Source organism: Zootermopsis nevadensis, unplaced genomic scaffold (genome assembly GCF_977971745.1).
Source record: "Zootermopsis nevadensis isolate Lab colony 2312 unplaced genomic scaffold, Znev_1.0 Znev_ptg000013l, whole genome shotgun sequence".
NCBI lineage: Eukaryota > Metazoa > Arthropoda > Insecta > Blattodea > Termopsidae > Zootermopsis > Zootermopsis nevadensis.
In genome coordinates this window covers 16170986-16184704 of record NW_028259145.1, presented here as the reverse complement: position 1 = coordinate 16184704, position 13719 = coordinate 16170986, and the positions used below count along the sequence as shown (strand labels likewise).

At 36.8% G+C, this 13719-nt stretch overlaps 1 protein-coding gene across 2 annotated transcripts in view; it reads left to right on the top strand.

Moving 5' to 3' along the window:
- LOC110832887 (uncharacterized) overlaps window positions 1-13719 on the top strand; it is a 357980-nt gene that overhangs the window by 305027 nt on the left and 39234 nt on the right. The gene's annotated exons all lie outside the window — the stretch shown is intronic.

Genomic DNA, 13719 nt, shown 5'->3' with positions numbered 1-13719 from the left:
CTACTTTTATATGAACATATAAACAGTAAGTAAGTGTATATTACTTTTAATTCCAGTTTTGTAAAATAATTTAATTTAAATGTAGTTGACGGTATACATTCGAAACCTGTTAAACATTTAATGAAAGGGTATGTTAAAAAAACAAATGCAGGAAGATCTTAGTCGGCAACTGCTGCATCTCATCTAAATTATGTACAAATATTCAGTTAGTATTTCTAGGATTACTCGTTTTGTAAAATTTAATGTTATTGAGTCTGCAAGTTTGTAGTGCACAAAAATTACCTCTTCTCATTAAATATCTAATATATACTGGACTGTAAATTTCGAAACTTAGTAGTTGTTTTAGTTCAGTGCCTAGTACGCAGCATCCATAATTCTATAAGATAGTGAACACATGGATTAATTTATTTAGAATTCACATAAAACATCGTAGTTTTGTTGTATACACACGTTGTTAGTTGATTTGGGCTTAAACGCCTCCTGGAACGTTTTAATTAAATGAATCGCCCTGATGACAGAGGCAGTATGACCTCTGAAACGTTGGTAAACATCGACCAGACTACACAGCGCAACAACCCAGAAGACAGAAATCTTCATACTCATCGCCCTGATGATGGAAGTAGTATGACCTCTGAAACGTTGGTAAACATCGACCAGACTACACAGCGCAACAACCCAGAAGACAGAAATCTTCATACTCACCGCCCTGATGACAGAGGCAGTATGACCTCTGAAACGTTGGTTAACATCGACCAGACTACACAGCGCAACAACCCAGAAGACAGAAATCTTCATACTCATCGCCCTGATGATGGAAGTAGTATGACCTCTGAAACGTTGGTAAACATCGACCAGACTACACAGCGCAACAACCCAGAAGACAGAAATCTTCATACTCTGATGACGGAGGCAGTATGACCTCTGAAACGTTGATAAACATCGACCAGACTACACAGCGCAACAACCCAGAAGACAGAAATCTTCATACTCATCGCCCTGATGATGGAGGCAGTATGACCTCTGAAACGTTGGTAAACATCGGCCAGACTACACAGCGCAACAACCCAGAAGACAGAAATCTTCATACTGACCGCTGTAAAAACCTCAAATCGTGATATGTTTCCTCGTGGTTAGACAGAGGACTGCAAATGTGGGTTCTGAGTTATCGGTCGTCTTTCGGTTCCAGGTACTATAGTATCTCTTAGGAGAGAAATGGGGCCGCGGAAGCACGTGATAGCGGATGTAACAATGTGGTCCTAAGTTCAGGGCTCCTGACCGAAGAGTGCGATGGTGTGAGGAATATTCTGTTTTGACTTACCCGAAATTAAGAAACGTTGATCAATAGGGATTTAATTGCATACAACGTGTGACAAGTGACAGTAGTTGTGAATTTGTGATGTAGTTGGCAACACTGGCCAAAATGAGGCGTGTTGGGTAGGGTGACTAATGAATAAGCAATTTTATGACGAAACGTCTTTCGGATTCTGTTTCTTTTATGTTTGATATAAATATTTTATGGGGCGATGTTCTGCTTGCTTTGTCAAAAAATTAGCAGAAAGAAATTTGCTCAGACTTTCCGATATTATTTTGTTAACAATCTAACTTTATGAAAATCTAGTGGTTTAATAACAGGAATCTTAAAACCTTTCTTACCGTGAAGTGTTTAATATTTATCTAAAATATATAGAATCATGCATACAAACAAAACTGTTTACACGTTGGAAAACACGTTTCGGATTCAAGAGGTTATTATCAGTGACGAAACATTAATTCATTAGTCTGTATATGAAATCATACAATTCATAAGACGGTGGTTTATTATAAATCACTGAGCATAAAAAGGTCGCACTTTATAAAACTGTACTTCATGTAATACCACACTGAACGTTTAATTGCATTAATCTTCTGAGAATATCAATCTTTTGGCGGAACAAATAAATTTTACATTTCACCAGCAATTGCATTAAAGGTACTTTTTCACTAAGAGAAAATAACGCTGTGGCATTGCTTGATCTGGCGCCTTATGGCTTCATTTCCAAGAAATTAAAATTCTCCATAAAATACCGATTTCTAAACACTGGCAGACATACGGAACAATGGGACGACATTACATAAATAACTTAATGAAAATTGTTTTTATGAAAGCTTGCGCGTCTGACAGAGAAGTAGGAACGCAAATAATTGGAAAATGAGTGCATTACTTACAGTAGGTGGCAGCGTTTTTTCTCTCATAGAATTAATCCGGTTGTTTATTTGCTACATCTTATGTTACGCGTTTTTCACTGAACTGTAACGTGTTTGCTCTTACCATCTGTTTTATAACATTATTCAGCATACTTGTCTCTTATTGAGGTTAGATTAGGTCAGAGAATGATTATCATCTTAAGGATGTGTGATACGTCACAATAAGGATTCTCAATACATTGTGAACACATTGAAAAGACGAACTGCAGCCAGGTAAAAAGCTGTATGCATAGTTATCAGCAGTAACTTAGTAACTGGTTATTTAAACACTTACGTGTTGGTCACAATGTATCATGTAGATTCAACGATCCCACAGGTTAGAATACTTGTTTGGGCAAGTCTGTGTGTGATATAAAACCACGTGTCCCAGATTATGTGGGTGAAATGCGTGATCGATTTCGTATTTCTTGCTCGTCACACTTATTTCTGGGTATTCTTCGTACAAGAATTAAATAGACTTAATTAATTACTTTAAAACAATTGGCTGGAAGGGCTGTCCAATGTAGACCTACTCCCTGCCAGTCATCTTACTTTCTTAGAACTATTTTGTATTGGTTTTACAAGTCTAAAACAGAATTGAATGTGAGTAAAATTAGTCACATAATGGTTTGTGTGTACGTGAAAAAGTTGACAATAACAACAATTATTGGCTCTGTTAATGAATGATTTTCTTCGGGTGGAAATTTTCTTCTAAGAACTGTGGGTTAAATCTACTAGTCCGCTGTTTCAGAAGGTATTCAGAAGGTAATAGGAAGAACCCACTTACCGATCTTCTATTCAGATATAAATGCATCCACACTAGTCAGCAAAATATTACAAAAACTAAGATGCTGGAAATCGTGTACAACATCAATTAAATAGATATGAGATTCTCTCGGAGGTGAAAACGTCTCCTGGGTTGTAGCGTCGTTAGTTGGGTGGACGTTTACCGACGTTTGAGAGGTAAATGCTGCCTCCGTAATCAGGGCGATAAATGGTATACTTCTACCAGACTATACGGCGAAACAGGCCTAAAGACAGACATCAACATAAACTTAATTTATTATAATATTTTATCATTATTCTTAATCAAGTGCTAGTAGAGTTCTTGGTTTAGAAAATTCGAAAATACAGAATGCTAATGTGTAGAAAGATGGAACATTAGCCAAAAATTTTCAACTGCAAGACAAATAATTCTGAAAGAGAGTGAAAAATAACATGTTACTGCAATCTGTCTGAACTGAGTAAAATTAATCTGACGTCGACAACTTTTATTGCATCACTATGACAGCACAAATTACACTGTGTCAATGGATGTAATGTTCATTTAAGCGACATCAATTAAACTTTATAGAACTACGCCTATTCAATAATCATTGTTTGAAATATACGTTCATCCGGATACAAGCGTTCGTTCCGTATTCTTTATTTTTCGTACTTTTAAATCAAAACACACGCAAAATATTACGTGTTGGATATAATCGTGTTGGGCGTGCTCTAGTAAGAGTTTTAACGTCACCAGCTGATCGAGCTATTATCTTCCTGAGTTCTCATTGTCTATTGTTCTTAGGCAGTGGGTGGATACGCTGTAACCCATATTTCAGACCTGTGCAAGAAAATGGAAATTGATGATCTGTCCCTGTAAGTACATAATAAAGACGGTGCCTTATGTAGCTATAGTAAGACACCTGTTACTCCTGACAGGCATTGCAACACAGCGCTATTATACTTTGGTGTGCTTAGAGACATATGTGGTCTCTGGATTCCAAGAGTACTTGCCAACTGCCTGTGACTGTCCTTACTGCTATTTTCCCACAACTTCAGTGTGACTCTGTATGAGTAATCAGCCATGAAGACAATAGCAATACTTCCGCTTTGCAGTCGGAAAAACCAGTTTTCGGTCCCCAAATAGGTCACTTAAATTAACGCTATAATACAGTGTCATGTCAACAGCGAACTGTCTGCAACAGAGAATTGAATAACCAACATTAGGTGACAATTTTTTGTTTTGTTGTTATTTTATATATTCGAACACCGGTTTTCTTTATATAATTTACACTTTGATGAATTGTATTCATTTCCCGATGTTTAGTAAGCTATTTCCAACGAGCAGGTTCGCATAACGTTTATGCTGTAGAGTTTTATAGGATTTGAAACTTTCGCGGCGAGTACAGTCAATAAAATCTTCTAATGTGACTGAATCCTTCCGAGACACATCATAACCCTGAAGATGGGGACAGAGTTTGTTCCCGAAACGTCGGTTTACTACGGTAACCAGTTAACGCGGCTGATTGCCCGAGAAGATTTTATTGACTGTAGAGTTTTATTCACTGTTACAATGTCCAAAATTGTCACCGACTTGTTTCACGGTATTACTCGGTATTTCCTGTAAATACTTGGATAGTTTATTTAGTAAGATCATAAAGCTTTTCTTCCAAATTCGTGCCTACTTTTTATTTATGGTTATTTTCCCGTCACCTTACACATTATGCGGTTGAAAGAGCGTAGTAAAGCAGCATAAATAAATCGATTAGTTTCCGAGGGACACAGTTCTGCTGGATAGTAATCATAGTATGTTTTCAATGACAGCACGTAAGTAAATCAAGCAGGCAACTTGCTTTGTGTAACCAATGGCACTACAAACAGAATCAGCATTATGCTCAGTATAATGCAATGCAATGCAAATCTAACGACATAAATACCTTCTGAAGGAATGCAAATTTGTAGCGTATAATTTCTATTTAAACATATCTTTCCGCGCATTATTTAATGGCAGTATATCAGCTTGAAGATAAATTATCTTCGAATGAGATCCACGAGTATATGTGTTTGCATGCGTGAGTGTGAAGTGAAATACAAATGATTGCAGAGGAAGTAGCCATGGTCTTCGATATTTACCAGTAGTGACAGAACAAAATCTTCAGTGAGGACATTCTATCCTAGGCTATTCTAAATTCAAATTACTCTCAATGCAGAACTTCCTACTTTATTGGTAAAATGGTCGCATATAAAGAAGCTCTTCGCTCTGTATTTTTCCTCGTCCTGCTGTCGCTGCCTGTTACTTTAGTCGAAATACTGCTCTCTCACATCATCAGAAAACCTCAATCCATGTTCTTTCATCGTGGTAAAGAACAAAATCTTCACGTTCATGTGAAATCAAATTATAATTTTGCACGTTCGCACATTTCATGGAGGACCGAGTGGTAGCTGTTGTTTTTATTTATTTAGTGTTCTGTCTGACGACAGGTCCATATGAACAGGATCCTTCCATCCTTTTCTCGGACTGGGACCTGTTCATACACGTTCTTGACAGATGATCCAGAAGTGGTTTGCCATTGCCTTCTTCTGTGTGTGAATGGAGTAATTGTTGGGATGCCACGGAGAAACCGGGAAAGCCCCCGGAGGAAAACTCCGTGTTGCCTAGACCAACACAAGTTATTAACTTCTTCCTGAATGAAATTTTGGTTTATATATATTGTTCTTAAACGTTTGAATGCTGCCAAACTTTAAAATATCTGTTAAGGATTAAGGAAGAATAGGTAGTAGAAGAATAATTTCAGGTAGAGACGCAGATTAAATCCAGTATTTGCTGATTTGCTGGACTTAATCCATAATTAAATTTTCTAGAAAGGAATTCACTACGTTTCAGGAGCTTTATCTGCTCTCATCTTCAGGTGAGAATGCCTAACGTTAATTCAGGCATTGGGATTAGCTCCTTCTGTCGGAAGCAGAGTCAACTGCCGAAGAGTAGTGGCTTCGTTTTCATAATATATAACGATGGATCAAGTCCAGAGAAACAGCAATACTAAATGCAACGCACCAAGATTTAAAACCATTTATATCTAGATTTCATCTAGTTTGTGCCAAAGTTACCATCCTGAGTTCAGAACAGTAGGGATTACAAAAACGATTGACACAGATGAGGGATGTTTTTCAGTTCTGTTATTCGTGATCCATTTCTTGCTTCTTAGCTTGTTTTGCATGTTTTCGTGTTTCTCGGCGAACGAGGTCAGTTCTAAATTCTACAAAAAATGATTAGAACGCTCGCCCGCGTGTGTGTATGTAAGATGCAGCAGTCAGATTAAAGATTCCCGCCCGGTAAGAGGTGTTCGCGTTTGCCACATCACTGAGCAGCTTTTCGCGTGTCACTCCCTGCACCGAAAATCGGACCATAAACAGGTAGAGACAGAGGTATGGCCCTTCTTCACATTACTGACACCAAACTCTCTCGTTATGATTATGTTGGCGAGACATGTAGCACAAAGGTTAAATGAGAAATTTGAATTCAAGATTTAAATAGGATAACTAACCGTAAGGCAAGAGATCAAAGTGGGAAGACCTGAGGTCAATATTAAAGTGGATTTTAAAGAGGTAGAATGTAAGGATTAGAGTATAGACAAGATTTATCTGTCTAATGCAATGTTCCATAAAGTTTTTTACTCGATGTAGACTCTAATTTGTCAGAAACGTGACGGCACACCACAAAATTTGGCCTCACGAAGGGTTACGAATCTATATGTGGTCATAAATATCCATCTACGTACAATAAAACCCTTTCCCTGTAAGAATGCAGGCATGTGAAAAAACAACACATGAATAAAACTACTGATGACGAACCCTTGTGTGTATTACAAATTCTAATTACGAAAGATAAGATATTGCCTTCTGACTATAAGGTGCGAATGTGTAATGTATTATAAAAATTCACGGCACACCTGTAGCCTTGTAGCAGCCACCATTATATCTCGTCACAGCGGTTGCAGAACACTGGTCTGATGATAGGTTTCAGTGGCGGGCTGTTATAAATACTGCAATGAACTTTCAGCTTTTATAAAACCAGAAAGTGTTTTCGCCAGTTTAAAGTAAATTGGCATCTGAAATGGATCTCCGTTTTTTGTAGTTAGTATGCAAACCTGTTTCCAAAATATAATGTGTTTATAATAACTAGGTAATAATTACGTCATTTCATCAGTAATAAGACAGCTTAAACTGCTCAATGACCCGACTGTTGTGATAAGTAACTTCTGTACTCATTTTCGTGGTGGAGCAGATAAAACGTGACATTAGAAGCATTCAAATCCGCTGTTGCTACTTGAGACAGGAAGGTAAAGTAAAAATACGTAAAGTAACATAAACCATCTCGCCTATCTGTAACAGTTATTTACCATATTTATTTTCACAATTACGAATGTTATGAATTGTCGCAACATGACCAGTTATGACACCCAGTCAGATGTCAATCGCATCGAAATGAGACCGGTGACGTGACGTAATAAAATAAACAACTTTGGCAAAAGAACCCGGAACATAGAACGAATTAAGAACGACTGAAGTTTTTGTACTATGTCAGCCGAGGTCATTCGTTTCGTTACTTTCAACACGATAAATGCAGCAAGATTTAACAGGTAAAAAACGTGAAGAGGCAGTAGAACGCGGTCAGAGATAGCATCAGCGATGGAAGAAGTTCTTGTAATTATACACAAGAAGGTACCAGCATGGCATGGCATGCATTTGGGTAAATGGCGATTCCTAATCCCACACAAACTCGGCTGTAGGTCAGTAGTATTAAAACAATTAATTAACAGGAAGCATACACATCGCCAGGATAATCTTAATGATTGATATACATGTACGTCAAATGCAGAGGAATAATTTATTTAAAAAAATACCTGTAATATTCCATATGAATTGAACCCAAAATGTTTGAACTGTGTTCCTCGAGTTAACACTACAAGGTTGTTTTTTCTAACCTAAAGCAGGAAACGCATGCAAGTGATTCTGTAATATAACAGCATAATTAATTAGCGAATGTGCAGATGTGCGTATTGTAACTGGATCGTTCACTCTTGTCTGGTTCGCGGCAATCATTGCTAGCGACCATCAAAGGATTCTGGGTTACAACACCGAGTCAGTGTCGGCTTATGTTTCCGCGTGTAGGATTTGATGTTTTCACGGCGGTGAGTTTGAAGATGGCTGTCTTCTGGGTTGTTGCGCTGTGTAGTCTGGTCAAAGTTTAGCGACGTTTCAGAGGTCCTTGCTTGTTCCATCATCAGGACGATGCATCGCCCTGATGACGGAGGCAGTATGACCTCTGAAACGTCGGTAAACTTCTGCCAGACTACACAGCGCAACAACCCAGAAGACATGTTTCCACGTGTTTGCTACTGTCCAACTGCTCCTAATATTTTACCGGTAACAAATGTCTCATTTATGACAAGCTTGGAGTCTGGTTATCCAAACACTCCCCCAACCCGTGGTACACACATGGACCACATAACATGGGTGTCGGATACTACTTTCGTTATAGCAGAATATATCTCTGTGTACCCAGTTTAACATTGTTAATTGTTTAACTCTCTAAACAGCAATTAATAATTACTAAATTCTTTAGCTACACTTTCAAGTACATTAAGATTACAGCGTCGAACAACAAATGACAAGACGATTATTAATGCTATGTGCAAAAAGGTGAGGGAAAAAGGGAAGATACTATAATAAGATTTGCCTACACGGAGAGAAGAAAATCTCTGCTTTGTTCAGAGAGTTTGCTTCGAATTCTGAAGTAAGAGAATTGAAGTTCGGATGATTGAATGTGCAACTTTGATCATATTTCTATACATAATTTTATGGTATTTATGAATTAAAATAAAAAATCAGTCACTCAGCACCCTTATTCTATATTATATATCTTCTAGAGCGACATGTTTTGGTCTATTTTGGCCTGTCCTCAGGCCGAACAAGTAGTGTATCCAAAACAAAATTATTATTGTAATTATTAATACTAGAAAGAAAAGTTATCATTAACACTATGTTGTTTTCATAGAATATATTCAATGTTAAAATGTTAGGTATTATAAATATGTTAAACGTGTGAAGATAAAACAATATCCATATTTAATGCCGCGTACCAGTATATGATAAAACTAAGTTAAAATACGTTGTCTTTTAAATATTATAATAACTATTGTATATTTCGTGGAATAAGAGATGTACAGTATTTGTGTGGATTATAATTACTATTACAGACTTTTTATTTCTTCTGTGTTTTAGTAGATGAATTATTTTGTGCGGCTGGTATTTAATTTCCGGTTGTCTTACCTTAAGGTGCAGTTCTGTGTTCTCAGGAAGGAGAGCAGAGGGCTTACATACGTTTCATTTCCTTTCAGCTGAAAACAACTGTTATAGAGTATATTAACATCTGTGAATCAGCTTGCATTCTCATTAACCATTAGAGCTGATGAATGTAACACTGACCTAGATCTTAAGAATGAGGTGAACTTTATTTCATACCAGATTATTATTTTACGAATATGGACACGCTTCTAGAGGTTTCTGTTTAAAAGTGTGGAGTCAGTAGTCAACGAAGTGAACTTCACGAAGTAGAATGAACGCTACACAGGAACAGAAAGACGCTGTTTATATTCGACATGCTAATATGAAAATTGAAGTTAAGAAGAAAACCCCTCAGATTTCTTGAGAGGAAGTTGATGGTCGCTCAGAAAATCAACAAATGTCCAGCCGTTTGTGGACTTTTATTTAAGATCTGTTTAACAACGCTGTTAGTAAATCATAGTGTGTAGCGTTGAATGATGTGATGAGTAGTGAAAATGATTTGGGTTGACCCTATTACGTATTCTACGCTAGCCTGAAAAATTCTCAGCACTTTTTCTCAGCCTAGGTCAGAATTTCTGTAATATTTTGAGAATTTATATCTCACAAATAGTTGGATTATTTTATAATTTGTTAATGTGAATATTTATGATAATACTAATAGTTAATTAATTAATCTTGTCCGTCTAATCACAATTTAAAATTAAAAATTAAGATAGTTAAAATACCATGTGATGCTCCTTATCGAAACATTCGATTTACATTTGGAACACCACTTTCTCACATCACATGGTATTTTAACTATCTTAATTTTAAATTTTAAATTGTGATTACACGGACAAGATTAATAAATTAAATATATATTTTCACAATATGACGCAACTCTATCATCTTATGAATACTAATAGTGTATAATAAAGATTCTAATATTATAATAGTAATATTATTTCTAAATTAAATGTGGACGAACTTAAACTGAGGGGTTCAAACCTTGGCAAATGCCACACTATTTACCACACCCCTGTTTTTCTCTCAATTCGCAATAATCCTGCTATTTATCATTCATCTCTTGAATTATATTCTTCTATTTCCTCAGCAGATGATTCTGTTCAGTAAAAATATCAGTTTCAGTTTTAGCTCTACCTCGTCCTCTGCTGCTTTGTGGAGCAAAATTAAAAACAGATGGGGTTTAAACATTCTCTTTTTCAACCTTTAAACGCCTTACAAAGTTTTGCCTAATCCATAAAATGGGTAAGATTCTGCAAAAACTTGGCCTGTGACGTCATATTCTGTACTATCTTAATATGTCGTGGGTAGTTGTGACTGGGTTATTATGCCTATGACTGCAGCTTGGGGGGGGGGAGATGAAACCTTAATTTACGTCAAAACTCCGTTAATCGGGATATGCCAACGCATTGCTATTCTATACTAATGAAGGGACCCGTGCCAAGAAGGAAGGCGAGCCAAGCAATCCTTAGATCAGTGAACCTGCGCACACCTGTAGCAGTGAAATGCTCATCGTGTTTGCAGATAATACAAAACAACAGCACCAAGCCACGAAATTACTCGTTTCGGTCCAGGAAAACAGATACGCGCCTTTTAATTTCTATCGTAACAAATTTTCCAGTAAATGAAGGTATCAGTTGTATGATTTGAGGTTGTCATGGCTGTAGCTGGGTTGAAGCACCGTGTAATCGGGTCTATCTGACTGCACAACCCAGAAGACAGCAATCTCCAGGTATTTAATGGCTTTTTGCTTAATCTTAAGCTGTGCTTAGTACGCATTAAAATGTGAATGATCCATGTTATAAAACAGTTGACACGAATGTCTTATATTTATAACTTCTGCTTTCGGTATTGTTGTCAGAGATGGATCGCGAAGTACCACTACTTACTTTTCATACCAGCTACATGTATATGAATAAAACATATGAGATCTAAACAAAATTAAAAAAATATGTATTTTTGATCTACGGGATTTGCTGCTCTTCGCTGGGGAAACAAATCGTAGAAATTTCAGTATAACATCTCTTTCGGCAATAAATCTAGGTTTTCTGGAAAACTGTGATGTGGAGAGGTCAATGTTTTCACATAGACTGTACTTCTGTTTGATAAATGTTGGTCCTTTCACCGCAAAATATTCACTTTTTCAATCAAGTTGTGAAATATTTCGCTGACATTTCAGGATAAGTTTTAGTCCATAAATTTCCATCTAATTTAAGCTCTGGCTAGGGGTCAGAAATTAAAGACGGATAGTGTTAACGTGGGGAATCTGTTCTGCAGTTTGAACAAATCACAGAACCGGATAAGATAATTGAAGTATCTTTTGGTTTTTCTCTGCCCTGCAATTATGAAATTTTACGTCAGGTTGGTTTCGGCAAATTAACACATGTGAAGCGTAATATGTGGCTTGTTTTATAATGAGTTGGTCTTTACCTAGGGCTGTGTCGCTTATTCGCCTGGAAATCCCACAGCTGCAGTGCTTGTCCGTGCGTTGCCAGCAGTTCTGCACAGTGGCAGCTCTGTTCACACACGTTACCTAACGCGTGTCTTAAGTAGGACGAATTCGGTGACATCTGTTTTCATGGTCTACAAGAAACTGTTACAATGACAGACTTCTTGGACATTGAAGATGGCTGTCTTCTGGAATGTTGCTCCGTATAGTCTGCTAGAGGTGCTTTCTGCCGCCACCATCAGGGCGATGATGGAAGCAACAAGCACCTCTGAAACGTCGGTAAATTTCTACCAGACTGCACGGCTCAACATCCCAAAAGAGAGTTATCACCGTCATCATCATCATTATAATCGCTCTCGAGTGCGAACTAGTAACTTCTGAGGCCAAAGACGTAGATTCGTTGCTATATTTAAGGCACATTCATCTTGTATTTACAGCCATTATTTATTATGGGTCTAGATACTTGATTTTTCAAATATGTATGAAGCATTCCAATAGCTCGCATACCGTATTCTGAGATTCGTAATTTTTAAAAGAACTTCGTATGAATTAATAATGGAAACTTTGTTATTTGAATTAAAATGTTCCTTATTGTGTGGGTGTTTTGGTTGTTTCGTTACGTGTCTGCTGTTTCATAAACAGCGATCTTGGTCTGTCTGACTGCACAGAAATCAATAACATTTCGAATATTATAACACGTCAACTGTAAGAAGTATTTCACAACCCTCATTTTGGAATGCCCCTACGCTAGCTAGAAAGAAAAACAAAAATTAATTACCTATGTGGCACGCGGGACATAACTTTATAATTCCACTTGTTTTTAAAAACAGGGCATTAAGTAACTGACTGTTGACTCATGACAACACCAGACTTAAAGACTCCTTCTTGAAGAACGAAAGTTTTGTTAGTTTAATTTGGAGTTAGGTTAGAATAGTTAATTTATTATGAAGTGGTAGTACAACTAAAACTGTGATAAATTTGTGTAGTGTGTATTTAATAGGCCTACTTATAATTATTAAACTTATAACAACTTCGGAAACAGCGTTAATATTAAAACTGGTTTACGTTTCAATATTTTGACTTTCAAGACTTGAAAATGTTATTTATTACACTTGTTCAGAACAGTTTCGCTTGAGTACTGGTTATGTACAATTGGTTTCTTTTTAATTGCACAACCTTCAATCTTCATGTGTTAACCACATGAACGTGTTCCATTATTCTGCCGCCACATAAATTAATTTCATGTGAGATTTAAGGTTCTCACGGCTGTGAAGATGTCGATTTTGGTCTTCAGGGTTCTAACACTGTGCGGCCTTGCAGGTAGTAGATACCAACCCTTAGTAGGAACATGTTGCTTCCATCTTCAGGGCTCCGGCTTTCAGTCCTATCGTATCTGGTAAATACGTCCAATATGAAATAATTTAGTTTATCGGATATATTTTTGTATATGAGTTTATATTTATTATCAATACATACATGAGGGCGTCTATGTACCTTCCACAGCATAGTTGGAAATCCTTCCATGATTTTATGCGTAATAATCGAGATTTGTATATATTTACTGTTTTCCACAGCCAAAAGCATAAACCGTATGCAGCGTAGGTGGGTAACAGTTTATAAATTTGAATAGCAATGAAATAAAAGTTAATGTTGTTTCGTAATAAGGTGATGGATGGACAGCTTTAAACATTTAAAGTCGAAGCTTGCTTAAACAACTTACTTATTCCATTGAGCCTAGTCCTTTTTGAGAAGCCAACAGTCGCTCAGCCAATCAAGAAATTCTCAAAAATATATTTATTATCTTAGGTTTCCAGCAGGGACTGTTTCATGGTATTTGCCAATTATTTAGTCTGCAAGTTTTGATCTATTAATGGAATTTCCATATAGAAAACTTCTATTATTTTTGTTGGTAGTGATGTTAGTGGCTATAT